This window comes from Ictidomys tridecemlineatus, unplaced genomic scaffold (genome assembly GCF_052094955.1).
Source record: "Ictidomys tridecemlineatus isolate mIctTri1 unplaced genomic scaffold, mIctTri1.hap1 Scaffold_293, whole genome shotgun sequence".
NCBI lineage: Eukaryota > Metazoa > Chordata > Mammalia > Rodentia > Sciuridae > Ictidomys > Ictidomys tridecemlineatus.
The window spans coordinates 171164-198632 of record NW_027522372.1 but is presented as its reverse complement, the minus strand read 5'-3'; the positions used below and the strand labels follow the sequence as shown (position 1 = coordinate 198632).

At 31.9% G+C, this 27469-nt stretch overlaps 2 long non-coding RNA genes and 1 pseudogene across 2 annotated transcripts; all 3 read right to left on the bottom strand.

The window, feature by feature from the left end:
- Positions 1 to 1411: 1411 nt before the first annotated feature.
- On the bottom strand, positions 1412 to 7744 carry LOC144373190 (uncharacterized). Its single transcript, XR_013432927.1, has 3 exons — positions 7610 to 7744; positions 5338 to 5437; positions 1412 to 1660 (listed from the first exon to the last, which is right to left on the bottom strand). It is a non-coding gene; the product is annotated as an uncharacterized LOC144373190 (long non-coding RNA).
- A 3931-nt stretch (positions 7745 to 11675) lies between these two features.
- On the bottom strand, positions 11676 to 12863 carry LOC144373192 (coiled-coil domain-containing protein 71L-like; annotated as a pseudogene).
- A 4318-nt stretch (positions 12864 to 17181) lies between these two features.
- On the bottom strand, positions 17182 to 27207 carry LOC144373188 (uncharacterized). The gene is made up of 3 exons (XR_013432926.1): positions 27131 to 27207; positions 20947 to 21064; positions 17182 to 17338 (listed from the first exon to the last, which is right to left on the bottom strand). It is a non-coding gene; the product is annotated as an uncharacterized LOC144373188 (long non-coding RNA).
- Positions 27208 to 27469: the final 262 nt, after the last annotated feature.

The following is a 27469-nucleotide window of genomic DNA, read 5'->3' as shown; positions in this document are numbered from 1 at the left end:
CATGTGAGAGGCCCTGGGTTTGATCCTCAGCACCACATAAAAATAAATAAATAAAATAAAGGTATTGTATCCAACAACAACTAAAAAATAAATACTTTTTAAAAAATCACAATGAGTCAACACCTCACATCTGTTAGAACGAATATTATTAAAACAATGAAAGTATTGGCAAGGATGTGGAGAAAAGGAAACTGCTACACACTGCTGGTAGAAATGTAGTTGGGGAAGCCATTATGGAAAATGCACATGGACAGCCTTAAGAAATTACACATGGAAAACATCATCATCATCATAGGAATTCTACTTTTGAACACATATCCAAAAGAAATGAGATAAATATCCCAAAGACATGTTTATTACATCATTGATTAGAAAAGCCAAGATAAAGAAACAGTCTAAGTGACCCAAGATGGATGAAAAAAGAAACTGAAACACAATGGGAGATCTCTCAGCTTTACAAAAGAAGAAAATCTTGCCATTTGCAATACTATACATTGTGTTAAGAGAAATAAGCTGAAAACAACAAAACACTGAATAATTTCACTAACAGGTGCAATAATAAAAAGTCAAATTCATAGAAGCAGATTAAAATAATGGTTAAGAGGGGGTAAAAGTGGGGAATATGAGGAGATATTGCTTAAAGGATATAAAGTTTCATTTATGTAGAACAAGTTCTAGACATCTAAGGTACAGAAGGGTGACTGTATTTAATAATATCATATTAATAGACTTGAAATTTGCTAACTAGATATTAAATGCTCCCACTGCAAAAATATGTGATTATCTGAAGTGATGGATATCTAGCAATCTTGATTCTAGCAATTATTTTATAATTTATATGTATATTTAAGTATCATATTGAACACCTCAAATATAAATCATTTTTATTAAAAATAAAATAGTATTGGGGAAAATTTACTAAATATTATGGTTTAAAAAAATTAAAAATCAATACTTATTTGATTCCGGTGTTATTTGACATTAATTGATAATATCAATATTTGGAGGAATGTAGCATAAATTATGTCTACATTTCCTGTGTATAGTTGAAGTGTTTTAAAGTATTAGCATTTCATTCATATCCAAAGACTGATAATGAATCATTATATACCTAACAAGTATAGCTAAGAATTAATTATCTCATAAAAGAAGTACCCATGAATTACAGATATGAGGATGTGTGAGCACTATATACATGAGAAATTCACCTAGAAGACTCCAAAGTTGATATCAAGTTTTTTGCAACAAATTATTCTAATACTGATCTAGCCCCCTGGAAAATTCACTGAGAGTATAACAAAGCTATTCACCAGAGTATGTCAGGATATTTGGACCTGGCTAGTTTAGAGATATTAACTATCTTTTCTAATTGAATATAATAAGCACATAATATGTTCAACATACTTTTGAGGAGGGATACTTGTTGAAGACTCTGAAAATAGCTAATTCAGCTGCAACAGTCTTTCTTGATCCAGTGGGTGCTCCAACTAGGACACTACAGTCTGTGTGATACAGTGTATGAAATATTTGTGTCTGCACAGGGTTAAAGTGGCTGAAGTTGTACAGGGCTTCATATGCTTTACATACCAAAGCCATAACTGGCAAAGGCTGAAGATCCAGTAATTCTGAAAAGATCCAACAGGTACTTCTGAAAAAAAAACTGAAAAAACATGCACAATACCGAATACTGTATTTTTAAGAATAACATTTCCTAATTATCTCTAGAGAAGAACATATTTAATATAAGTTCTTATACACCAGTGACACATCTTATTCAGTCACTACATTTAACATAACTGATAAATAGAACACTTTTATTGAAGAATCCCCTATAAACCAACTATATATTTCTCTTCCAAAAAGGGAAATAACTTGAATAAAAGTACATGAAAGTATGTATGTTATGGTACAAAAATAAATCAGTGAAAACCATTTGTAAACAGCAGTATTGGAAGGGTCACTAACAACAGATTTGATCTGCTACACACTGACCAATCCTGAGTAGCTGAGGGGTCTTTTAGTATGGCCAATGGAAACAAAAATGAATTTAGCCTTATTCAGGAAGGAACAAGGATAGTAGTTTCAGAACACAGCATGACTGAGTAAAACAAAACAAAACAAAACAAAAAACTCTCCTTAAAGGGTACAGGTCTTCTTACTTTCACTAATCATTGGGGAAATTTATGTCTGTAAAGTAAATTTATGTGTTGAAAGACACTAGATTTGGTTGCTTCTCATTATATGGACTGGGTGCTGAAGAAATTAGATAATTATCACAAAGTTCAAAAAAGAAGATATAAAAAAATCAGTTAAGAGGACACCTTGATCTGACCTTTATAGTATGGTTGCAAAATAAAAAATATGGTAAATTTTCTTCTAAAAAATAAAAAATTAAAATAAAAAATTAACTTAGTTGGGCATGGTGGCACAGGCCTGTAATTCCAGCAGCTCAGAGGCTGAGACAGAAAGATCCCAAGTTGAAAGACAGCTTCAGCAATTTAGTGATATCCTATCTCTCAAAATAATAATAATAATAAAAAGACTGGGGATGTGCTTCAGTGGTTAAGTGCCCTTTGGGTTTAATCCTGGGTACCTTGTCCCTAAAGAAAAAAAAAAACCCAAAATAAAAAGATGACTTTAAGAAGTTATCTTTTCCCTACCCATTGCTCTATTCCATTACAAGGATAGCTGAGAGCTAACTTCATACTCTCTATGTCTGATTATGATTGTTTAAATTTTCCGTAGCTCTGGAAATCCAGGAAGGAGGAAGACATTGCATGATAAGGCATGCAATGTTAATCAAACATATTTTTTTAAATAAAAGACTAAAAATTAAACATTGTACAATGTCAAATGCACAGTTATTGACAATGGTAAATTAAGATGATCTATTACAGTGATTTTACCTAGATGGTATGTTTATAATAAATCAGCTAATTATATAAATAGGTTGATATGTATTTGGTTGCTTAAGAAAAAAATTATTAAATTGGCATTAACATATAATGCTAATGTATGTGGAATTAAGTACTTTAATGAAAGAAAGAAACCTAGCAATGATATAGGAAGCATATATTTTAAGTTAAAACATCATCACTTCCACATATTTTGAACTGATGAGATTCTAGATATCACATAAACACATTTGATGAAATAAGACCAGAAAGACCCTCTGCAATAAGTAGATTACTAGATTATACAGTCTCAATATCATTCTATTTTGATAAATTTTTTTGGTTTTGCTATGCCAAGATATCAAAGAGAAATTGAGATGTAGTATAAAAAATATCTCAATGAATAATATGAATAATGTGTACATTTGACAAAATGAAAGATTATAAAGTCATATTTAGGTCTCCTTTCACTTCTGAAAGGACTGTCAAATAGCATGCTATTTAAAGTAGAATAACATTTTTATTCTGAAAAGGCAAGCAGTTTGTCTGAAATATACATGGGAAAGAAGATTTGACTCCTAATTTATGTCTGTAAAGTAAATTAAGGACCTCTGAAAATCAATACTCATCAATTATGAATTCTCAAAAAATGAAATTAGTATACTAGTTTCAAGATGTTTTTGAAATAGATTTCAGGGGTACTTGAAAGTATCACTGCAAATATTTATTCATGAAATTTTGCTTTTTTAATAAATCAAAATAGAAAGGCATTTGTTCATTTTATGAAAACCTAGAGTTTATACATTACAACAATAAAAAATGTTGCTGAATACTCTTACTATATATCCCTTTTAATAATTTGTTATATATATACAAACATTCCAAAATCTAAAAAAAAAATGTGAAATTTGAAACACTTCGGGTTTTAAACATATTGGATAAAAGATAACCTGTACTAGAATTAAGTTCATGTGAATTGGACTAAATGTAAGAAAAAAGAGATATCTCAAAACTTTCACAGAGAATACAGATTAAATGATAAATGACAATTGCAATAAAAAGGAAGGCTATATGGAGAAATAATGATTATATGTACAGATGAAAGTCCAGTAACACAGAAATAGTAACTCTCCTCATTACTATGATTATCAGAATTGACTAAGCCTACTTTAATGCTTTTGGAACTTAAATAAACAAAAATTAAAGGTCCACAATTTTACTATCTACATATACATATTTGATTTTGAAAAATTTGAACATACAGTTTAGAAACAATTTTGTCAAGTAAGTTGGACTTTGATTCAGAATAAAACAACTTTATACTTCTCAACATTAATTAAAATAACAATTTTGGGAAGTCAATAATTCACATCAACACATTAATGTTCAATTTGTTACCTGTATGGGGCTGATGCCTGTCTGGTAGAATCAGATGTTGGAAGTTGATAATACAAACAGCCTCTGCTCCTAACCATCTATCAGAAACTGCTCGGATATAGTATTGGGAAGGCAAAGTTTCAAAAATAGGGATTGCAAATACCAGTAGTTGAGCTTCTTTACTAATGACCTAATGTAAAATAAAGTCTAAAATAAATAAAGTTCTTAGTAGTCAATTCTTAATAGTATCTATACCAGATGTAATAAAAATAAACTATGTTGTATTTCTAAATAGCTCAGATATTCAGGTACTACAGTAACTTGTAGGTGATTTCCTTCTGAGGATTATTTGACATAACAGAAGGTAAAAATTTATACTAACTTTATATTATTTATATATATGTTATCATTATGACATGTTACCAGTTTGATTCATTATCAGAATTTCCCAAACATGATTCATGCAATTATTTCATGATTTCTATAATTTCAAGTACCATATTATTATTTACTTAATATTTTTCTTTAAATCTGATCAGTATCTTAAGTGGAATATCTGAAATCTCTTAAAATATATAGGTTACATGGTTATCAAGAAGATAAATGCATGAAAACAAAATATTGCTATAAAATACTATTGCTATCTAGTCAAGATTTTCAATCGGAAGCTTGCTTTCTCTTTGATAAAAAGAGAAATTACAAATAAAACATGAGTTAAAGATGTAGTAACAATTGAGTCTTTACAGATAATTTTACAAGGAATGATCTTTTCACTAAGCAATTTATTATTTTGCAGAAAATTATTTTTACCCCTCTTATTTTATATATTCCATGCCTCTAGAAGCCATGCCTTAAACCATGGTAAAGATTATAAATGAATTTCTTGAACTAGGATCAGACTGAATAATCAATATTGTCACACTGAATCTCTGTGTTCCTTTGAAACAAAACAGGAAAACAGAACATAACAAAACTTTCACGGCACTCTGAAATCAGAGAGATAGTAAAAAACAAAAATTGTTTATATATATTTTTTATGATAGCTAAATAATAAGGTTATATTCACCTGTTTTTTTAAGAGCTAGAAAATACTCTGAATGATAAATATGATCATTTGTAGGATCTTCCACCCAAATCCACCAGGATTCTCCTACTGTCCCATGGACCTAGAAGAAAAATTATCCTAGTACTATGAAAATCATAACTCAAGTAACCGTACTGTTTACATATCAGCACCTATTAGTCTAACAACTTTTTTGATATATAATTTATAAAACAAAGTTCACTCATTTAAAGTATACAGTTCAATGGTTTTAACATATTTACAAAGTTGTACAACTATGAACATAATCTAATTTTAGAACATTTTTATCACCTCCAAGAGAGTACTTATATTCATTAGAAGTATGGACATGGCTATTATAAACACTTTGTTAAATGGAATGATATAACATATGGTCTTCTGTGACTGGCTTTTTAAACTTACCATACTATTTTTGTAGTTCATCCATGTTTTAAACTACATCAGTACTTTGCTTCTTTTTATTGTCAAATAATATTCTACTGGACACATATATCATATTTTGTTTATATAAGTCAATCTCTCTTTTTTCCTTATATGGTCCAATACTATTCAGTATTCACTTCTTCCTCAGGGACTCATGAAAAGGAGATCACATCCCAATCATTTCTCCTCCAAATCTTCTTGCACTATCTCACATGAGCTTTTGGGGGACACCACATTTAAACCATAACACCTGGGATAATTTTGATTCACATAAAGCCAATCAGCTCATGGCATTCTCCTGACAATATCTATAGTAAAGGAGAAGTCCATAACAAACACTTGGCATAATTAGACTGGGGGGGCATGTATTTGTGGGAAGAGGGCTTACAGTTTATGTTGTGGGCTGAGGAAGTGGGTATGTGTTCCCCTTACTCCATTAACAGTGAAAGAGAAGCAGGAAAACATTCGGGAATAGTGTGAGCAGAGCAAAGAAGTGGAAATATCTTGGGCCTTGAACAATACTATTAACCTCAAGACTGGACCCTCTTTAGGGCCCATCTGATCTGTGGACCTTTTATTGTACAAAAGAATATATTACCTTACGTAAATCAGACTGAGGCAAGTTAGGTTTTACATTCTTGAAGCTAATAGCATTATAAGAGAGTTCATTATAAAAACAATCAAGTACTTTCTCCTATTAATTAATAAAACTAAATTAGGATGTATTATGAATAGCAATAGTAGAAAACCATGTGCAAAAATAATGAATCTTCCATTCCTTTAAAAACAATCGAAAATTTCAAATATGAGCTTATACTTAAATATAATTTTATATTTTATATAATATTTCATATTTATAAAAAATATTAACTGTAATTTGGTGTTATCAACTAGTGCTCATATACTGTGAGAAAAATAGGAAATAGGAATGCTTTAGGAATTAAAGGTCTGAATGCTTTAATGACAATGTGGAATTAAATTAAAACATAGATGGGTGATTTTAGAACACACTGCTGAACAAAATTCATTTACATTAAAGATATACAAATGTTAACTAATATAGGAAGTATCCAAATACATTTAATAAGAATTTTATAAGACTACTTGATGTAAGCATTGTTATATACAGTTTCTGATTACTTGCCTTCCCCAGTTAGTTTTTGAAACTGAAGACTGAGTCCTATTTGCCTTTTGTATGTACAATTTCTAACACAGTAACTAGTCAAAAGATATATCTGAAAAACTATTGATAGAATAAGAGAATACAAAGTAGGTTTTTACATGTATGTTTACCAGTATTTTGGTAAACACATATAAGATATTGAAGATCATCTAAGTATTAAAGCAGGAAAAGGAGGAATAAAATTAGAAATAGAAACATGATAAGAATCAAGAAAGGACATTCTAGGGAAGAGCTCCGTATAAAATGCTATCTAATCAGAGAAGAAAAATAACTGAAAAATCTGCTGGTTATGGCAACTGGTCAATCAGATATTAGAGATCCTTGAGGAAGTGGTCTCAGCAGAAAAGAAACTGGTGACAAGAAAGCCAATGTAGAATACCTTCTATACAAGTCTAATGTTTAAGAAAAGGAGAGAACAGTATTTTGAGAGACATCATGATTTAAAAATGAATTTTTGGTAAGCAAAAATGAGAGTCAATAGAGATGGCAAAAATAAATGGCAAAGTTCTCATGGATTTGAAACCACTAAAATAGTGTCCAGTGATGCAATGTTAAGTTCCCTAGGCTCTCTGAGGAAAGATGTAGGGAGGTGTAGTAAAATCTGAGGTACAGACATTTTAGTTTAATATAGATATTTTCCACTTCTACCTGATCATTCCATGTGAAATCAGGGTAGATGCGGACAGTCTGTGTGATAGGCTGAATGGATGCTTCCATCATAACAGAAGGAATCTGATGAACACATTGTTTGACCTTTTGTCCAATATTCACGATGCAAAATGTGACCTGAAAGAAAAATATCACATAGAAGTAATGTTTCCAGACAGAAAAAAAAGCAATATAATCTGACTTGTAAGTGGGATTTCAGAGTAGGTGATTTTATTGCTTGTTTTATGATTTGCTATGTAGAATAGATGACATTCTTGACCTGGCATTGTTGAGAGCCACAGCCCAGTCAGAATGATGCCTGGCATTTGCCAGAGGGAATGTTTGAAAGGTGACACCAGCGAACCATTGAAATGATGATTTGAGTTAAGCTATACATAATTGCTGTGGATTGATTGAGTTGTATATTTGACCTTTACTGTCAGGCAATAGGGTGGCTCTTGCTGCCTTGGGCATCAATTCATAGCTCTGGAAATCAGTATCAAGGTTCCTTTAGGTATTAATAGGGTTCTGAACCTTGATATTGTGCTTAAACTAGTATAAACGGAACTACTTCTTTTTGAGTTAGTTTAGAACACATACAGAAATATTTAACATTTTATGTACATAGCCACTGGTTTATTCACGGTCTACTTTAGAACTCTAAAATCATGAGAAATGCTTCAGGAATTAAATACAACTTAGTTGAATTAAATACAACTCATCCACCCAGGCCCACTTCTAGAAAACATAAAATAATCAGGTTCTGGAATGCAGACATATATGGGAATACCAAGGGTAGAGGCTGTTAAAAAACAAATGTGACTAACTGATTTGAGCAATTAAGTGAAAATAGATCATATTTTAAAGCATCAAGTGTGCAGTATGTGTACAGTCAACTTACTTTGTTAATAGTCTGTCTTTCTGCCCTTTTTCCTACTCTATCTTAGAGTACAAATGTAATGACTATCTCAGCCTCTCTAAACATCTTTGGAATTCTTTTTTCTTTTTTTTATTCTCTAAAATTTATTTACAGTTAATAAGTTAAAAAGCAAAGTACAACCAAATTGTAAATGTTAATCATATGCACATTAAACTGTCCAGGGAAACACTTCAGTTCCACTAAAAACAATTGCTTTCTAATGCAATTAAGACATAACAGTTATCAAAAAAAATATTTCAACATACCAATAAAGCAAATGTTAGGTATATATAATCATTAAAAATTATCAATTTAAAGAGTGCTGTGGCAACCCAACCCTTAAAACGACCAAAAAACCTTTTGAGTTCAAAATTGCTCAGACTTTTTGTATTCAATGATTTTAAAAGATTTTATTGAAGAGTTTTTTGAAAAATAGTACTAACATTTGCTCATAGCAAATCAACAAGTATGTGCCACTAGCTTAAGTTACACTTGTCCAATAGAGTACTCAAACAAAAATAAATACACGCCACAACAGCAACACTTTGCATTATCAATGATGAAGCTTGCCCTCAGAATCATGACATTACTGGTTTTAGTGACATAGAAAATGAGTTGCTGGTTGTTAAGAAGGAATGTAAAAAATACCAAAAAAGATTATTTGTTGTGCCAGTCACATTTAGGCACCCAAAAGTCAAAAATCAAACAGAAATATATCAAGGTGATAAAATTCCTCCTAGCTTCCTCCTCTACTTTTGTCATATGAGATATAAATGAAGGCAAGAGAACAAACAAATAGGACTTCTTTAAAAAAAAAAAAAACTATACACAAGCTAAGCTACAGACTTACTTCTGAAACAATTAATGGATGCCTCACCATAAAAGCCACTATGCCAAGTTTCTTTTCACACTCTGCCCAAAGGTAATCATAAAATACTTTCACTTTCCTATTAACATACTAGTCAACTATATCAGATGTTTCTCCACATTTTAGAAGTTGCAAGATAGGTTTTGCTAAAGAAAACTTGGCAAAAATATTTCTTACATCTTACTTCACAAACTAGAAACGGCATTATTTAATAGTCCACATGAACCATATTGACTTCAAGATGGGCAATCAGATTCAAACTGAAATCAGATAACCCAAATAAGCCAAAAAAGCATTTAGACACATTCAAGTGCACTAAAGTAACAAGGCATAAGAGGAAAAAAATGTCAAGAATATCAGTTAATTTCTTTACATGGTAAAATGAAGTGCAGGCAAGAATCAAGTGATATAAAGAAATAGAATTCCTACATATTTTTATTGGATATGACACAATATAATCAAAGAATGCACATAATTAAATGCTGTAGCTCAAAGCATCTTTGAAGTAAAGATTCTGCTGATCTTTTTATTTTATGTGACTGCTTACAGATTAGTCCTCTATTTGCTCCTAAAGAATATATTTAAACACTCAATCAATGAATAATCTACAGCAGTTTGTTGTAGAATCAATAATGGGGAATGGTGCATTGTACCAGGATAGTTAGATATACCCATAGGGAGTTTCAGTGGTCAAAATGCTTCCATTGCCAGAAGGTAGTCTGAAAATGGTCTAGAAATTCAATACAGCATTGACCCTACATTGTGTACATGATCCACAGTCAGTTTCTCAAGCATACTTGAAGTTTTAAAAAAGAGCAATTAAAAAAAGCCAGGAATTTTTTAAAAATCTATTTTTAAATAAGATTTTTTTGTTGTGTGAAATAATTTTTAATGTATTAGTTCAAATGAGTTGAACAGCAAAATCTAATCATGTTTGTTGGAGGTTAAATGCATTTAAAATCACTGTATTTAAAAATAATTTCTAATATTTAAAGTTGCATAATATTTCTATTTGTGTATGCATAGTTAAATGCTCATCTACTTCACTCTCCTAAAATCTGGTTAATGAACAACAAGTAACCATCCATAAACACACAATTTGTGATGTCTCTCTTATTTCTATTACATTGTTTTTTTTTCCTTATTGTATTATTGGATTAAGAGCAAGTTAAGTGGCAAGATTTCTAAGTAAACAGATTAAAGCCATTTACCAAATGTTACACAAGTATGTTTGATTTTTACTACATTATGAGAATTGCCAGTATATTTTCATCTAAACACATATCAACATTATACTTTTTAATTATTAGGTGGTTTTATTTGTTTAGTTATTCCAGATTGCTTGAAGATGACAATTTTGTAGCCTAAAATTGGAATGAGATTAGAAATTAGATTTCCTACCAACAGAAAAAAAACACAAAATGAAATATTCTTAATGTGGCAATATAAAAATTTCTTGTCATCCTCATTCACAGAGTTTTTTAATCACAGTTTTAATGCATTAAAATATGTGCATTTAAATGGCACCTTATTAGATAAATTTTAGCACCTAATTTGCATGTTTTAGGTTTCTAATTTTCAAAATTTTAAGGGTAGAATCATTGATATTTTAAGGACTACAAGTATACTAAAAATACTATAGTAAATATTATACATACATATGTATAAAGATACGTTCAATGTTTCATAGGTAGATGTATATATGAGACAAATTCATTGAATGTTAGAAGCTGATTCTAAAATTTAAGTTTGTATTTATGCTAATTTGGTCAAATTATATGGATGAATATATATATAACAAACACGATATACTATGATGTTGAGAATAAAATGCTCTGATAAGCTTTGCACAGCATCTGGTTGATATTTTGATGAAATTTGTTTTTTATATTTAAACAATACTTGATGATAATGTGAATGTTAATTTTCTTTCTAATTTTCTTTCCATATTGGTTGATATGCTTACTTTTTATAGATAAAGGCTACTACTTTGGGGAAGTAAGTTTAAAACGTTAAGCAATTGGACTTTACATCTCTTTTGTTTGTAATCACTGAGCCCATGAAAATCAAAGCCATATAAATTCTTGCATTACTAACAGTCAAGCTTGAACCTCTCAAAAAAAAAAAATCCTTGGTCAAAGCTTTGAAATTCAGTAAAAATTCAGAAACGAGTGGGATTCAGAATACCCTGAGCACAAACTAGTGCAACACCACAAAACATGTTTGATCTTCCGTCCAGAAAGAGGGGTGGCAGTCAAAAAGAAAAATGGAGGCGGGGGTTAAAGAGCAAGCAAATTCTGGCTTTTATTACACAAGCACGAAAACAAATTCCTTTGGAAAAGAATGACTTCTTCGGAGGACTTCCAGACCACTGAGGTAGAGTCCAAAAGGGAGAAAACCAATCTGCCCCTATAGTCCTGGAGACTTCTCAATCTGGGGTTCGGAAGCAAAGGGACCTCCCCTGGGAGTCCTGCAGTCTCCTCCTTCGCAGACGCAGTGCAGGGAGGCGGCAGAGGGTACACCTGTCCCGGAGTTCCAGACGCGGGGACGCATCCCGGGGGCGCAGGGAGGCCATCCCGGGACTTCCTCGCTGGCTTAAAGTGCACTAGGGGACGGTCCTGGTGGAGACTGTAAACACTCGACTGACACTTGTTCATTTCTCCAAGCAGAAACTCCATCTTGGGCCTGGGAGCTGCAGGAGGCGCCCTCGGGGCGGCGTCTCAAGCCCGGGGCACCGGGAAGCGGCGGAGCCTCACCACGGGTTCCAGGTCCACTCGCAGGACTTGGCACGCCGTGCATCGCGCCGCCGCCAGGCTGCGCTCGCCCCACACGTCGCCGCCGACGCGGATGGTGGGGAAGGTGGTCAGCGTCGGGGTGGATGCCCTCCAGATCTCCTCCAGGGTGCGGCCCCGAAGCAGGGCTCGGGCGCCGAGAGCTTCTCCAGGCACGACTCCTCGGGGGCCGCCGGCGGCGGCAGCAGCGGTGGCGGTGACGGTGGAGGCGGAGGGGGCAGCCGGGGGTCCCCTCCTGCCCGCGGCGGTCTCCCGGGCTCCGCGCGTCAGGGCCGGCGCGTCAGGCCGCGGGCGGTAGGGGCCTCCGGGGGTCAGGCACCAGGGCTCGGCAGGTCCTTGCTGCGCAGGATGTGCGGGGAGAACTGGTGCTTGAGGCTGCAGAGGAAGCTCCAGAGCTCCGCATCCGAGCTCATGAACTCGGTGCTGCGGGGCATGAACAGCTTGAAGGCATCGCCCAGCGCCTAGGTGCTGTCCGCCAGCGACAGTTGCGACCAGGAGTACACCACCTTCTCCTCCCGGCCTCCAGCCCAGCCCCTCCTCCCGCTCTAAAGCCGCCGCCCAGGGAGGCCGCTGCCAGGGGCCAGCGCTGGCGCCTCTTCATGCTGCGCCGCATCTGAGGCCACTCGAGGCGCTTGACCTCTGACCTACATACCCAACCCTATTTTGTAATTTTATTTAAATACAGGGTCTCACTAAGTTGCTCAGTGCCTTGCTTTTGCTGAGGCTGGCTTGGAACCCTCAGTCCTCCTGTCTCAGTCTCCCCAGACTTGGTATTCCTGGGGTGTGCCAGGGAGCTCAGTTTCCTCTTTAGAATTCTGGCCAGCAGTAACCCTCCTCCTTACTTGTCTTCAGAATGACTCTTTTCATGTGTAATGTCTATCCTCTGCAGAAGTCAATACTGTCTAATCAAGGCATTATACATTTATTCCATAAATGTTAGGATTTGTGGAAATGTATGTTTAGGAATAACTTTTCAATATTACACAAAAAGCTAGACACTGAATACTATGTATGCACTGATGACAACTGGGTTTAAAGGCATCTATGTGTGATTAAGCTTGTTTAAACTCTGGAGAATGTAGAGCTTATTGTTCACTTAAACTTTTACTGTAATACTGCTGATATACATAACATATTTTTGAAATTGGTTCAATATTAAGAAACAAAATGAGAATAAATATCACTGAATGATTCTTATCATTTATGGGTAGGATCTACATTTAAAATACTTAAAACTTTGCTAATATAAACTATTTTAATTGCTAATTTTTTTTGGAGCGGGTAGTGATGGTTGAACCCAGGGCCAGCAGCTAAGCCACTAAGCAATATCCCTAGCCCATTTAATTTTTTTTTTAATTTTGAGACAGGGTCTTGCTAAGTTGCTGAAGCTGACCTGGAACTTGTGATCCTCCTATTTCAGCCTCCGGAACTGCTGGGATTATAAGCATGTGTGCCCACATCCAGCCTTAATTGCTAATTCTGCTAAATAACTTCATAAAATTTGGAGTGATTTTTGCTCTTTTGCATAAATAAAGAGATGTCATATGTAGGTTCAAAATTTATATTGAGTTATATGCATTCATGAATATGTCAAAATTAACAATGTAAAATATAATGTACTAAAACAAATTTAAAAAGAAGAGAGAAAATAAATTTATGTTAAATGATATGAAAATTCACAATACTTTTATATCTGGTAAAATATTTTATTTTCACAGAAAAATTCATTTAAGCACTTTTTCCCCCTTCTTACCTATTTCATCTTTCCTCATATCTTTCAGCTTATCTACAGTAAGATTTTTTTCTTCTAATCTTGTTAGAATATGTGGTGGTAACACTGAGAGGCTGAGAAAGGAGGATTTCATGTTGAAAGCCATTCTCAGCAATTTAGCTAGGCCCTGAGCAATTTAGTAAGACCCTATTTCAAAATAAAAAAAAAAAATAGAAATGGTTAGAGATGTGGTTCAGTGATTTAGGGCCTGTAGTTTCAATCCCTAGTACTAAAATAAATAATTAAAAGAAAAAAATAAAAAAGGACTGAGGATATATTTTAGTCATAGAGAGCCTCTCAGTTTAATCTGTAGTATTACGAAAAACAAAACAAAACAAAACAAAGAAAAGAAATGAAAGACAAAGAAGACAAAAAATAACTTACTTTATTTCACATGATGGTTTAAATATATGAAGAATTTTTTTTTTACCATAGCAGTTTTTAAAAGTTATAAATTAAATGAGCTGTAGGTTTAGGGAACAATTTTCTTTCAGTACTCAATATTTAAAATCAGAGACCTATCATACTGGAATACATATATTAGGCCTTATATAAGATATATTTGTTACTAAGCCAAACAAACCACTAACTTTCACACCCAGTCCTGATTTACAAGCACAGGTTACATAAAAGATGTACAAATCAATATATTTAATTCTAAGGAGAAACTGTAGTTCATAGAATTTTTCAAAGTAATGTATTCACAGAACAATAGAATTAATTCCTTGGTCTCTAGAGATAAACAAAGAAGAGAAAATGGGGAGTAAGATTCTTACCTGTGCAACATTTGCAGAATCTGACATAAGGGAGAAACTATCCGTCTCTCCTCGGCTGATGGAAGTTTGAAGTAAGATGTTTATTTTCCCATAACTATTTTCTACATCACCAAGAGCTGAGAGTTCACAAAAAAATTTTAATAGAGCATCTAACTCCTCTATTTCTTCTTCTCTGACCTAGAAGAGTCAATATTTTTATAGTAATATTTGGTCTGATTTATTTAAAAACCACATTGCATGTTTTTAAGGTTGCCTTTTAGTATAATGTAATATTTTACTCTTGTACAGCTAAAACCCAGTAATTTTCCCATAGGTAAATTATAAAATATAATATGAAATTGTGTTGAGGCGGGTACAATTATATTTTATTGTTCATCACCAATATTAAAGTTGCCATTGACACATAAAAATTTGATATGACACAAAAATTAAGTCATCTGACATCACCATCCTTCAATTGATGAGGTTTCATTTCTTATTTGACCAGAGTAAAACCTCTGCCCAGACTGATTAGGGCAAACTTGATTATCTTCAAATGCATTTGTTATAGTCATATATTTTTAAATGGTATAATGCATTCATAGCTTAAAGTTGTGAAGTACTATTTCAAAGTATTAAAGTTTTCACTGTTAATAACATTAAATTATAATATGGGTAATACACAACCTATTTAAATTTCTTGACTTGGGATACAAAGCAAAGCATGATGTTAGGTATGCTGTGATATTATTATCTAGAACACTGAATTTTCTTGTACAATAGAAAACACTGCTGATACTACAAATATGCCATATGGCTTTTTTATATTGTATTAGGAATAACAATTAATTTCAAACTTTCATAAATAAATAAATGTACATACCTGACTGAAACTTCAAGTAATCTTACCTTGATCTGATCAAATTATTCAGCTTTGGAGACTATCTCAGATATGTCACCTTCTGTTTTGTGAGCATCGAAGAGTTCATTAAAGGTCTACTAAAGTAAGTGTCAAATTTAATTAAAATAGAAGACCAAAAGATATTATCAAATTTATGAAAGATTAAAAAACACTCCTAAACATAGTTAAGAAAGCCATTAGAACCAAAAAAAAGATCAGTAAAATCATCTAATAAAATCCATACTAAATGTCTAAAAATGTTCAACATAACATTCTGGTCTTGACCTCAGTATAGGCATATGGAAATCTGCATCACTTACTAATTATAAGCTCACATACATCATATAAAATTCTGAGGGAAATAACTAGACAACATGCAATTCAAAGAGTCTCAAAATATGAATAGCGAGAATACACAGAAAAATCAGTTAAAGGCCATACAGAAAAGACAAAGGTACTACACGGCTAGAGTTGCTGAAAAAGAACTGCAAAAAAGAAAGTGTTAGGGTGTAATTTGGCAGCAGTCTACTAGCAAGAGGACAAATGAGAAAGGCTGTCTCATAGAGACAATGAGATATAAGGAGGGAGGACTAGGTCTGGGATTGAGGAACCACCAAATCACAGCTCTGAGATAATATATAAAGAGGTCTTGCAGAAATCTAGTGTCATACAATAGGTTATTCTGAAAAAATGAGGAAAACCCAGTAAGCACATAAAGGTGTTTTTCTGAAACCTGTTTTATATGTAAGCAAATATTAAATCTACAAACCCGAGATTTCATATAAACTGACTTTTTCTTTTTGATGATTTCTATTCTCCTATTTTAAAAACAACTTTATGTACAAAAGGCAAAAATGAATTTAAGAAAAAACTCAAAACACTATCTATTGAAAAAAGTATAAAAATTCAACTTAACTTATTTCAATCTCTTCATATTTAAGTATTCTCCCAACAGGTTATCATTGTATTGACATGTACTGATATATGTACATGAAAACACATAAAGAAATGTATATGCTTTTTAAAAGTAAAAATATTAAAGTATCACATCATCTTAAACAGGACGTTGTTAAAAAGCAACAAATCCTCTTATAATTGTATGGTCAAAATTGGCCTTAAAAGTTTCTTAAATTAACCATCTAGTACAAACAGGCTGAGTTGGTAATTTTAGTAGTTTCTTAAACTCTTCTTTAGTGTTTCTTACTAATATGCAATTAAGTTTTCAACTTTTTATTCAAGGAAATAATTAAGCTATCAAGTCCAGCTTAAAGTCATTCTGGCACACACTCTGTAAGACTCACCAATAGGCTTCAACTATTTCAGGTGTATGTAGTGTTTAGGATATGTTCATGAAACAGGATGACAGAAGAGCACCATTGCTATCTAAAGTCATTTTTTTCCTTGTCATTACTAAAAGTATATTGCTGAATTCATATAAACTAAATGTATTTGCTCATAAGTTGTTTTGTTATTTGGCATTATTAATATATTTTGAAGTCTAGAAAGTATTTGACTGTAAAAACAAACATTTTTGCATTTGTTCCTCTTAGAATATTACCTCAATGGTATTGTATTTAATATAATAGTGGCTGGTGGTTCAACCCAAATCCGTTGAGGAAAAATAACCAGTTCTCTCTTCAAAATGAATCATCTGAGCTTTGTCTAGTTTTCGTCCAACTTCAATGACTAACTGTTCTCGATGCTTTCTTAATGTTGGGTCAATCTACAGGAAAGAAATATAAACACTTGATGTTTTAATTAGACTTTTAAAAACTTAATTTTGAACTGGTACTTTGAAGCATAAAATTATATGTATCAATGGTGTAAAGTGATTTTTCAATACAAAAATATATTGTGCAATATTTAAAACAGATTAAATACAACTATTTTTCAAACATTTATCATTTATTTATGGTAAAAACTTGGTACTCATTGATCAGTCTAACATTTATCATTTATTTATGATAAAAACTTAGTACTCATTGATGAGTCTCTCCCCATCCCTCTCTCCAGCCCCTAGTAACCACCATTCTATTTTCAACCTCTGTAACATCAACTTTTTGAGATTCTACACATGAATGTGATCAGGTGGTACCTGTTCTTTTGTACTTAGCTTATTTCACTTAACATAACAACATCCAGTTCCATCCCTGTTACTGCAAAGACAATATATCAGTCTTTTTATAGCTGAATAATGCACCATTTGTGTATAGGTATTAGATTTTTCTTTATCCATTCATAAGCTGATGAACACTTAGGCTGCTTCCATTTCTTTGCATGGATAGTGCTGCAATGAACACAGGAGAACAGATGTTCTTCAACATACTGATTTCATTTCCTTTGGGTATATACCCAGTATTGAAGCTGCTGATCAGAGATTTTTCAATTATAAATTCTGAAGTACATTCTATACATTTAAGAAACAACTAGAAAATATTGTATTTGATTAAATAAAGAAAGCTTTAAAATTCATTAAAATTATCAATCCACATAGTCTTTTTGGATAATAAAACTATCAGTCTGTACAATCTCTTTAGATACCAATATTATTCTTCCATGGTCTTATAATCTTTAAGGTTATAGACACAGGGAATTGGGTATAAGGAAAAAAAAAATATCATCTTCTAATTCCCACACTTAAATAGGCACTTTAAATTACCAAACCATACTTCTATTTTATCAGTCATTTGGAGATATGATGGCAAAAAATGCTTTCCCCTGTCAAAGGTAAAATAAATGAATGGTTATCCCCTTAAAAATACAATTCTATTGTTTTAGTAGTTTTCACAACTGTTGGTGGAAAAATCCATTTTGTCTATAATAATAATAGAATCAAAGAATAAAATGAAGTTGACAGTGAACTTTTATATAGTTTTAAAACTATTATAATTTTTTTCTAAGTATAAATTGATATTCAATACAAAATACTAACAAATATTCTTTTTGCTATGTATATACATGCACAACCATACTGTACAAGTGCACAACCATACACATCTAAGTCTTGAAGATTAATCTCTTGTTATGAGCAATAATGTAAAATATGATCTTTAATGGGGTGTTGGAGAAGTAGTAAACCTCCTTAGAAATCTAATGAGTTAATATTTCCACCATTTGTTTTAACTTAGATCTTTTTGGCAGCTTAAAAAAGTTTTAAAAATCAGAAAAATTAGGCAAAAGGAAACCAACTGCAGATAAGTAACATAGCATCAAGAGTATTATCAGCAAATATTTGCTATAAGTGATACTATATATATCAGGTCCAAATTACTTGATTTGTTTTTGTCTATAAGAATTCTATAGATACAAATTTACAGAGCAACAAAATCAAAACATATAAGTTAAAGAAAAAGTTAAGATATAGAACTGTAAATGCAGTAAAACTATGAATCCTGGAATGAAACAAAATTCCTCTTTCTTAAATACCAGAAAACTATGTTAAAGTTTTCATTATACTGCAAAAAAACTTTTGATATTAACCTAATACTTAAAAATCAATTGATGTGTTTATCTTATTCCAAGGAATATTTAACCCATGAAAATACATGTACTTGTTTAATTTTAGTCCTTCAGAAAATTTTCATTGTACCTTTGACTATTCTCACAATGATCATATTTGTGATGAGAACATTTAGAGACACATTATTTAAAAAGTGCAAGGTCTGTTGGGATTGTTGGGTCACAGCAGCACAAATCACAATAGTCAAGTTATGTAACCAGTTCAGGTACCCATTAACATATGAACAAATGGAGAAAATATGGTATATGTACAAAATGGAGTTTTATTCAGACATAAAGAAGAATGAAATTATGGCATTTGCTGGCAAATGGATGGAACTGGAGAACACCATGCTAAGTGAAATAAGCCAGACTCAAAAAGTCAAGGCCTTATGTTTTATCTCATGTGGAAGCAAGAGATAACTAAGGAACTAAAAAAATAGAGAAAGGGGGTGGGCAATGTCCCATGAAAATAGAACAGAGATTAGCGAAGTAGATAAAGGGTACAGAGGGAAGGGAGAAGGGATGGAAAAGGGAGGAACTGAGTGAATAAACTGACCAAATTATGCTATGCACATGTATGAATAACCCACAGTGATTCCCACCTTTATGTGTGTCTATAGAGTACCAGTTAAAAATTAATAAATATAAAAATGTATGAAATCACAGATGATAAAGCAGTTATAAATTGCTTATAAAATAAGACATCCATTTGAAGATCAGCACATATTTTAACTGAGAAGCAGAAAAGTAGTGGAATTCTATGTAAAGAAGACCGAAGTATGAAAACCTAAGAATTTCAGATTACCAGCTTCAGAACGAGTTGCTACTACTATTTTTAATGTTTCCCCCCTAAGTCTTAAGTTTCAACTCTTCCATGGCAAAATCTACTGTACAAGAAAAGGAAAAATGAAAGAAAACCCCCAAAAGTTTAGCAATTGCTTTGATAACAAATGCACATAATACATATATATATATATATGTATACACATATTTACCAATACATGCACATACATTCAATGCATATGTATGTGTATTTATCAATACAATATTTGTGTGTATATATATTGGCAAATAGAGAAAAACTATAATTTTGAGTTAGACTCAACCTCTTTGATAATTTTGACTTAACAGAAGTAAATATCATATGAAGATGGTGAAATAATGTTTTTATTACATTACAACTGAATTTTATCTGTAATTAGGAAGCATTTACAGTATATAAAGCAGAGTTCTAAAGAAAAGACAAGATCTGTAAGCCACATGGACCACACAACTATAAAGCTCATAGGAAGACCTGCTATCACGTGTATGTAATTCTCTGTCTATGCACACACATTGAATCATGAAACTGACTTTAAACTTTAAACTGTTAAGACAATAATGCTTTAATGCTATCTTTTATTTCACTATAGGGCATAGAAGGGACATGACAGGAGGAGTAGATTTTATATAACAAGCCTATTTTTAAAAATGGTCTATGTTTCCTTATATCTGGTTATTTCTAAAACTAAATGTACCAGAGTAAAAACTCATGTTGAAATATCAACATCTAACAGAAATATACCTGAAAAATAGTATGATACAAATATCAACATTATTAATGGGAAAAGATATTTAAATAAAGGAAAATAATTACAAGAAACAAATTTAATTTTTTAGTGTATTTTAAAAAATGATTAAGAATCTTTATTTTTCTTCTAGGTCCATAACTCTTTTCAGATGAGGCAAAAGTAGCAAATATTTATCCTCACATCATGAAAGGATTACAGAACCAAAAAGAAGGCTTGAGGGTTTTTTTTTTTTTTTAATAAATGAGTTTGCGTTTTCTACCTGATAAGCTTTGTGACTGATGCCATACACTAATGGATTTTCTCTCATCCATACATAAAGGTAAGTAACTTATCCACTTCAATGCTTCTTCCACGTTTGTGACTGTTCCCAGAGCAATCTGCAAATCAAAAATACAACAGAAATTAAAGGAATGCATTAAAGTCAAACATAAACATTACAGCAAAGGCCACTCTGCCAGAAATTAAGTTTTCAAAATAGATCATTGTGCCACATTTGAAAGTAGGTAAGCACAATCATTGAAATGACTTCTCAGTTAATGAAAACAGCAGTCCTCTTTATTTCATTGAGAATAGTACATTGGAAATGCTATCTTCCCAAACTGAATTTACTCAATGATGACATTTGATTGTTTTTTCCTGTATAAATTTTAATTCTACATAGCATTAAGGACATTTTTGACATTTGTTAATTCTTTTTCATATTCTGTATCTGTTTTTTTTTAGTTTCATTTTATATTTATAAAACTACTGAGTATGTTTAAATTTAAGTGTACCAGAATAAAAATAACAAAATATGGGGCTGGGGTTGTAGGAGAGCACTTGTCTAAGCACATTTGAGGCACTGGGCTTAACCCTCAGCACCACATAAAAAAATAAGCAAAATGAATAAAGATTAAAAAATAAAACTCAACATTATTTAAAAAATAATTAAATATTAATTCTGTCGATCTTTATCCTGATTCTACGCACTGTCATCAATAAAACCATAGAAGGTACAAAGGTAGTTTTTACCTTTAGAGCTACTCATTTAGAGGACTGCCAGTATAAACATACAATATGCGTATAATGGAAAATGCAATTATTTCTGCACAAAACAAAGCAAATTTATTGGTATTTAGACATATTAATATTTATGCTTTCAAAATCATACAAGAATAGGGTGTTTTTTAAAATTGTTAACCTTTAAAACAAGCAATGGGAAAATATGATATTTAAACATTTGAACCAAAGTTATCATTGGATGATTGTTTAGATTATATTCAGAAAGGAAATATAATGTTTAATATAGCATTTGAAGTGATTTGTAATATATTTATTAAATAAAACCAAAGGATAATAATTTAGAACACAACAATAAATATAAGATCTGTGTAATAAAGAGAAAGACATGATTAGATAAGAATATTAATTCAGAATTATAATGAGATGTATTCTTAAAATAGTTCCTTAGGCAAGGGAAGTAATTCTGCTTTTACTTAATGTATCCTTTTTACTTTAACTATTAACCAAATTTGTAAAACTTGACAGCTGTAAATTTGTACCTGAACCCATTTTTTTTACTCACAGGAGGGGAAAAAAAGGAAAACAAATGGTGCCATTTTTGTACTAAAATTGAAGAAAATAAAAATCTTCATGTTTGATCTAGTCGCTGTATTATAATTTTTAATTTTATATAACTTTTATTGTGAAATAAAAATGTAGAAGGACTGAGAGTGGTACAGTACATGATTAGTATGCAGAAGGTCCTAGGTTCAATTCTGAGCACCAAACAAAACAAAATACAACAACAACAAAAAATTGTACATTTAGCTACTTTGAATGAATTGAAGATGAGATACAGCAGCATATAATTTTTACTGTAATATTACATCATAGTATTTGTTATTTAAAAAGTGGGACAACCAAAAGTAAAAAAAAAAATACATAAGAAGATTCTGCCTATTTGCTTCTAAATTTCTACTACTTTACTTAAAAATGACCAAGCCATTCATACTATAAGTAAGTACATTTCCTAAATGTAAACTGTAAAGCTTTTCAGAAAATGAAAGGCAGTAAGAATTAAAATTAAGCCAATAAGAGAGTTGTGTAGGATGTTTAAACAGTTTTTCCAGTCTGCTTAGGTAAATAAAACTAGTTTGATGATACGGATAAATAGCTGAGAGTCTCACCTATTTCTGATTTTATTATTTGCAAGTCAAAAATGTATTGTCATATAACCCATATATTCCTTTATAGTGACCTATATTCTCTTATTACTTTACGTTATTACTTTAAAATAACAACCTATATTCATTCCGTTTTGACCTTATGATGCTCTTTTAAAATACTATACAAATCTCAAGAGACAAAAATTTTATAAAGGACAATTTAAAAATCAGACTTATCAAATAAACATCAATAATTACCTATTGCTATTAGTTATAAGATTAGAAGAAAAAGTAGGTATCAAAAATTAGATCATGTAATGGAAATCTTCTAAAAATTCATTAAAAGGGAAGAGATTATCCAGAAAAAATAAATGTAAAGGTACAACTTATTTTGAGACTAATCCTTGAATGCCACCTAGTGACAAAAATAAAACTTTTCTTGAAAATATTTGCTGTCGCCTAGTGGCTATCTGATACAGGAGCCTTTCATAAAACAAGTATTTTTTCCATACTCTCTCTTTTTGAAATTTATTTATTTATCTCCATAATCATAACAAATCACTAAAAAGCCTATATATAATTTAAGGTACAATGGATATGGTAACAAATAGTATGGTCCCTGACCTCACTTCTCTAGTCATGGAGGTGAGATATGTATAAATAATTAAGATGACAAATAGAAGCCCAACATCCACAGAGTCTAGCACATACAAGATACTCAAAAATATAACATGTAAAAGTGACATTAGTGTATAGTGTAATAAAATTAATTCTTCCTTAACAATAATAAAATCAACTCCAAATTTGGTAATTCAGAAATCAGACTCAAGTGTCACTTAATATTTATCTATTTAAACTTTAGTCTTTAAGGTTATCTTATTTATTTTTACTATATGTGTGTTTTAAAAAACTAGTTAAAACCATTCATATAGTTTCTATTAACTTTATATAGTTTTTAGAAACTAAATAAGCAAATATAATCATGAGTATAATTTTTAATTTTATATATATACTGCTTAAGTAGGGCTACATATGAAGGGATCATCAGAAAATAGTGATACTATATTGCTTACCAACTTGGAACAGGCACTTATTGAATTTTCACAATGAGAGCATCTATATTTCATAAAAAAGAAAATTGGGCCTTTCTAAGTGAAGTGAGTAGAGTAATAGCTTCCTAGGGCAGAAGGCCTATGTTGAGGAGTAATGAGAATAAGAAGTGGGAAGGGTAGTCAGACTGTGGAGGTTTTAACTCAAGAGCCATTGTATGTACAACATCCTGAAGAGACAAAAACTCTGTGTACACAAAGAATGTATATGTTAGGATATAGAATAATTAACAAAGTTATAAAGTATGGAATATAGGGATTAGAACAGAGTATACACTGAGCAACATGAATACATTTTAATTAGCCTGAAATACATATATCAGTGTTTCTCACAGTGCAAAAATAAGTGGCTCTTTATAGGAAAGGGATTTGTTACTTCTCAACTTTGCATTATGAAGTCAGCCCCATTAGGCATCAATCAGCAAAGATGTCTCATAAAATATTTGCATTAAATTATACTTCATAAAATATTTTCTCCAATTTTTCTAAATTCAAGGTCAAAATTGATATTCAGGAAATCAAATATATTAATAAAGGCAACATTACTATCCTAACATAATCTTTATGTTGATTAGTGATATTTTAGAGTCTTACGGAGATTTTTTTGCAGTCTAAGGACTTACAAATCTATTATCTTAAGAATGCAGCACAGATTTATGTTATAAACCAATTTCACACTTGATGTGTACAGATGACTAAGTTTAATTTCACATTCAACTATAATTTAAAGGAGTTTGTTTCATTAACAGGAAAATTTACTGTAACAGGGAGCTCTTCCAGTAAACCAAGATATGAGCAAGTTTAGCAATGGCTGTACTTCATTATAGTAACTAAAAATTTTCAATCTATATGTTTCATTATTTAAATGCCCTTTATATCACTAAATGGAATTGTGCTCAGAGTGTGTTGACATTTCTGAAAATGACATTTCTAGCAAGTACTTTAATTAATATGAGATGAACTTAAGCGCTATTTTTATATGCAGGGCTAGATCACATAGTTTCACTGGTGCTACTTTTTTGTCCCCAGGAAAGAGTTCCCTGAGGACAAGAGCATTGTTTTGCTTACTTTGTGTCTTCTGCATAATAACATCAACACATTGTGACTACCACTTACAAAAACTATCAAGAACCAATTCTAGGTGTGCTAAGATTTAATATTCCTTGACATGCTCTTTAAGCTAAATTTTAGAAAAACAGGATTTTTTTTACTGTAAATGTTAATAGAAATTATGGCTACCATTTTTGAAAATGTTTAGTTCAGGTTTTAGAAGAAAAGAAGGGAGAATCTTAATGTAGGGTAATGTATTTTTTTAACTTATTACATTTTTAATAAGATTACAGAAGTCTTAAGCAACAATGAAAAGATCTTGGTTAGAGCTAAATAGACCACAGTTTGAATATTATTTCTAAAAATTATAACTTAGTGACCCTGGGCAGTTACACGTCTCTCTGAGTATAATATCTACTTAGCAGCTCTGACAGAATAAGAGAATGTACATGAAGCACCCAGCAGTCTCTAGCCTATGCTACTATTACCATCACTTTGCAGTAATAGATTTTATCCCATTATAAACACTCTTGGCCCACACCTAATTACTTACACCATGTAATCAGGTTAGGCAATGAGGACCAAAATTGAGCTATGATAATATTTTCTTTGGAGTCAAATTTTATTTTCTAATATCTTTTTGTTGTCCTGTAATTTTGTTAAGGTAAACCAGTGCTCTTCATGCTTTTTTTCTTACTTTCAAACTTATCTTCCAAAACGTATCTATTGTCTGAACTCAGACTAAGTTTACTATCATCATGAAAAAAGCCTTTTTTGATAGCCCCAGGTCAAACATATTTTCTCCTTCTACCAAGTACTTCTATGGAAGTTGCCATTTTCTTTCCATATCTTTTTTTCTCCTTTTGAACTATATGCTTCTTAACAGAAGAACTACATAATGTAGAGTGTGTCTTTCATTCTCTATAAAGAATCTTGTAAATAACCTGAATAGAATTTCTATAGATTGTTTAAGAAGTACGCCAGATAGACTTGCACACAATAAGTAATATTTGATTGTAAATATGATTGTGAATATTTCATTCATTTATTCAATATTTACATCTTAGCTAAATTACCTAAATTATTTGAGTTAACTTTAAAAAAAAGGATACTGAGGTAGGAAAGCGTTGAATACTTGTGCAGTCATTAAAAATGTCATGAAAACATTGCACTTAATTTTAAACATTCATTTGAAAGTTTGAGATATATATATATATATATATATATATATATACATACATACATGTATACATATACTCTAAATTGTAAAAATGTTTATTTTCTTTACCAGTTGAGATGTTACCTATGCTTTCTAGGTTCATTATTTAAATCCTATTGCTGGGGGTGGGGTGACGAATAACTTGTGTACAGTTGATACAGCAGAAGAGGGAGCTGTTTATTATAGGACAACAGAGCTATTTATACATTTTGCACAGCTTATCTTAATTAGCATAAACTAGATACATCAGTCAATCAATAAGGAATTTCCACACTTAATGGCTCGCTTTTGTTACTTTTCAAACCACTCCCTCTGGCATTTTGCCAGGCACCAATCAGACTTGTTTACAAACTCTAACATTCCCCTGGCAAAATACCAGGTGTTATTTTGACTTGTTTACAGACTCTAACATCCTATTATTAAAGTCTCCCCCCACACACTCCCACATGCCTACACACACACATTTGAAATAAGACATTATACTCTTGCTCAATTTAGGCAATCACATTTTACATAACAAAGATAATCAAATGACCTAATAAAGACAAGAAAGCTTCATAAACCTTAGAAAAACTTCATACAAATATTAATCATCAATTGAGCACTAAACATATCAGTTATTGCTATTTCTGTTTCCCTGATTTGTAAACTTTGGATTGTATTTCTGATCTATAGCAAAACCTCATAGATTGCAAGTGTGATCATTTAACAATGAGTTCCGTTCAGTATTGTTTTCTACATTTATACTGCTGTGAGTTAATCAACAATATTGCCCCCCACCACCCCAGCCTCTTTTGTCTTATGACTATATAGCATAATCTGTATACCTAAACACTACAAAGCAAAAACCAACTCAACCTTTATCGTTATTCTTAAAGCTGACAATTCTATCCCAACTTTTGGCTGATCAGATCTTACCTCTGCATTTAGGTTATCTGCAAGACTTTCCAGAAACTGACTCTCAATTGGGTTTTGTTCAGTGAGCAGAGTGAGGTAATGGCTGAGTTTATCATGTGTTGTTATAATGACTCCTTCCCCAAATTTGTCAAATTGTGGTGGTCCAGCTCGGCCAAATATCTGCATGACATCTAAAATTCCAAGGTCAATACAGGAGCCTCTTTTTGCAGCATATATTTGTGTTCCCTAGATAAGAAAAAGTTAATAAAAATTTACATAAGTATACATAAATATAATCCTGAAGAGCTAAATACTGAAATTGGGCAAATACAGTAAGATCTCAAAAGTGTACTTTAACTA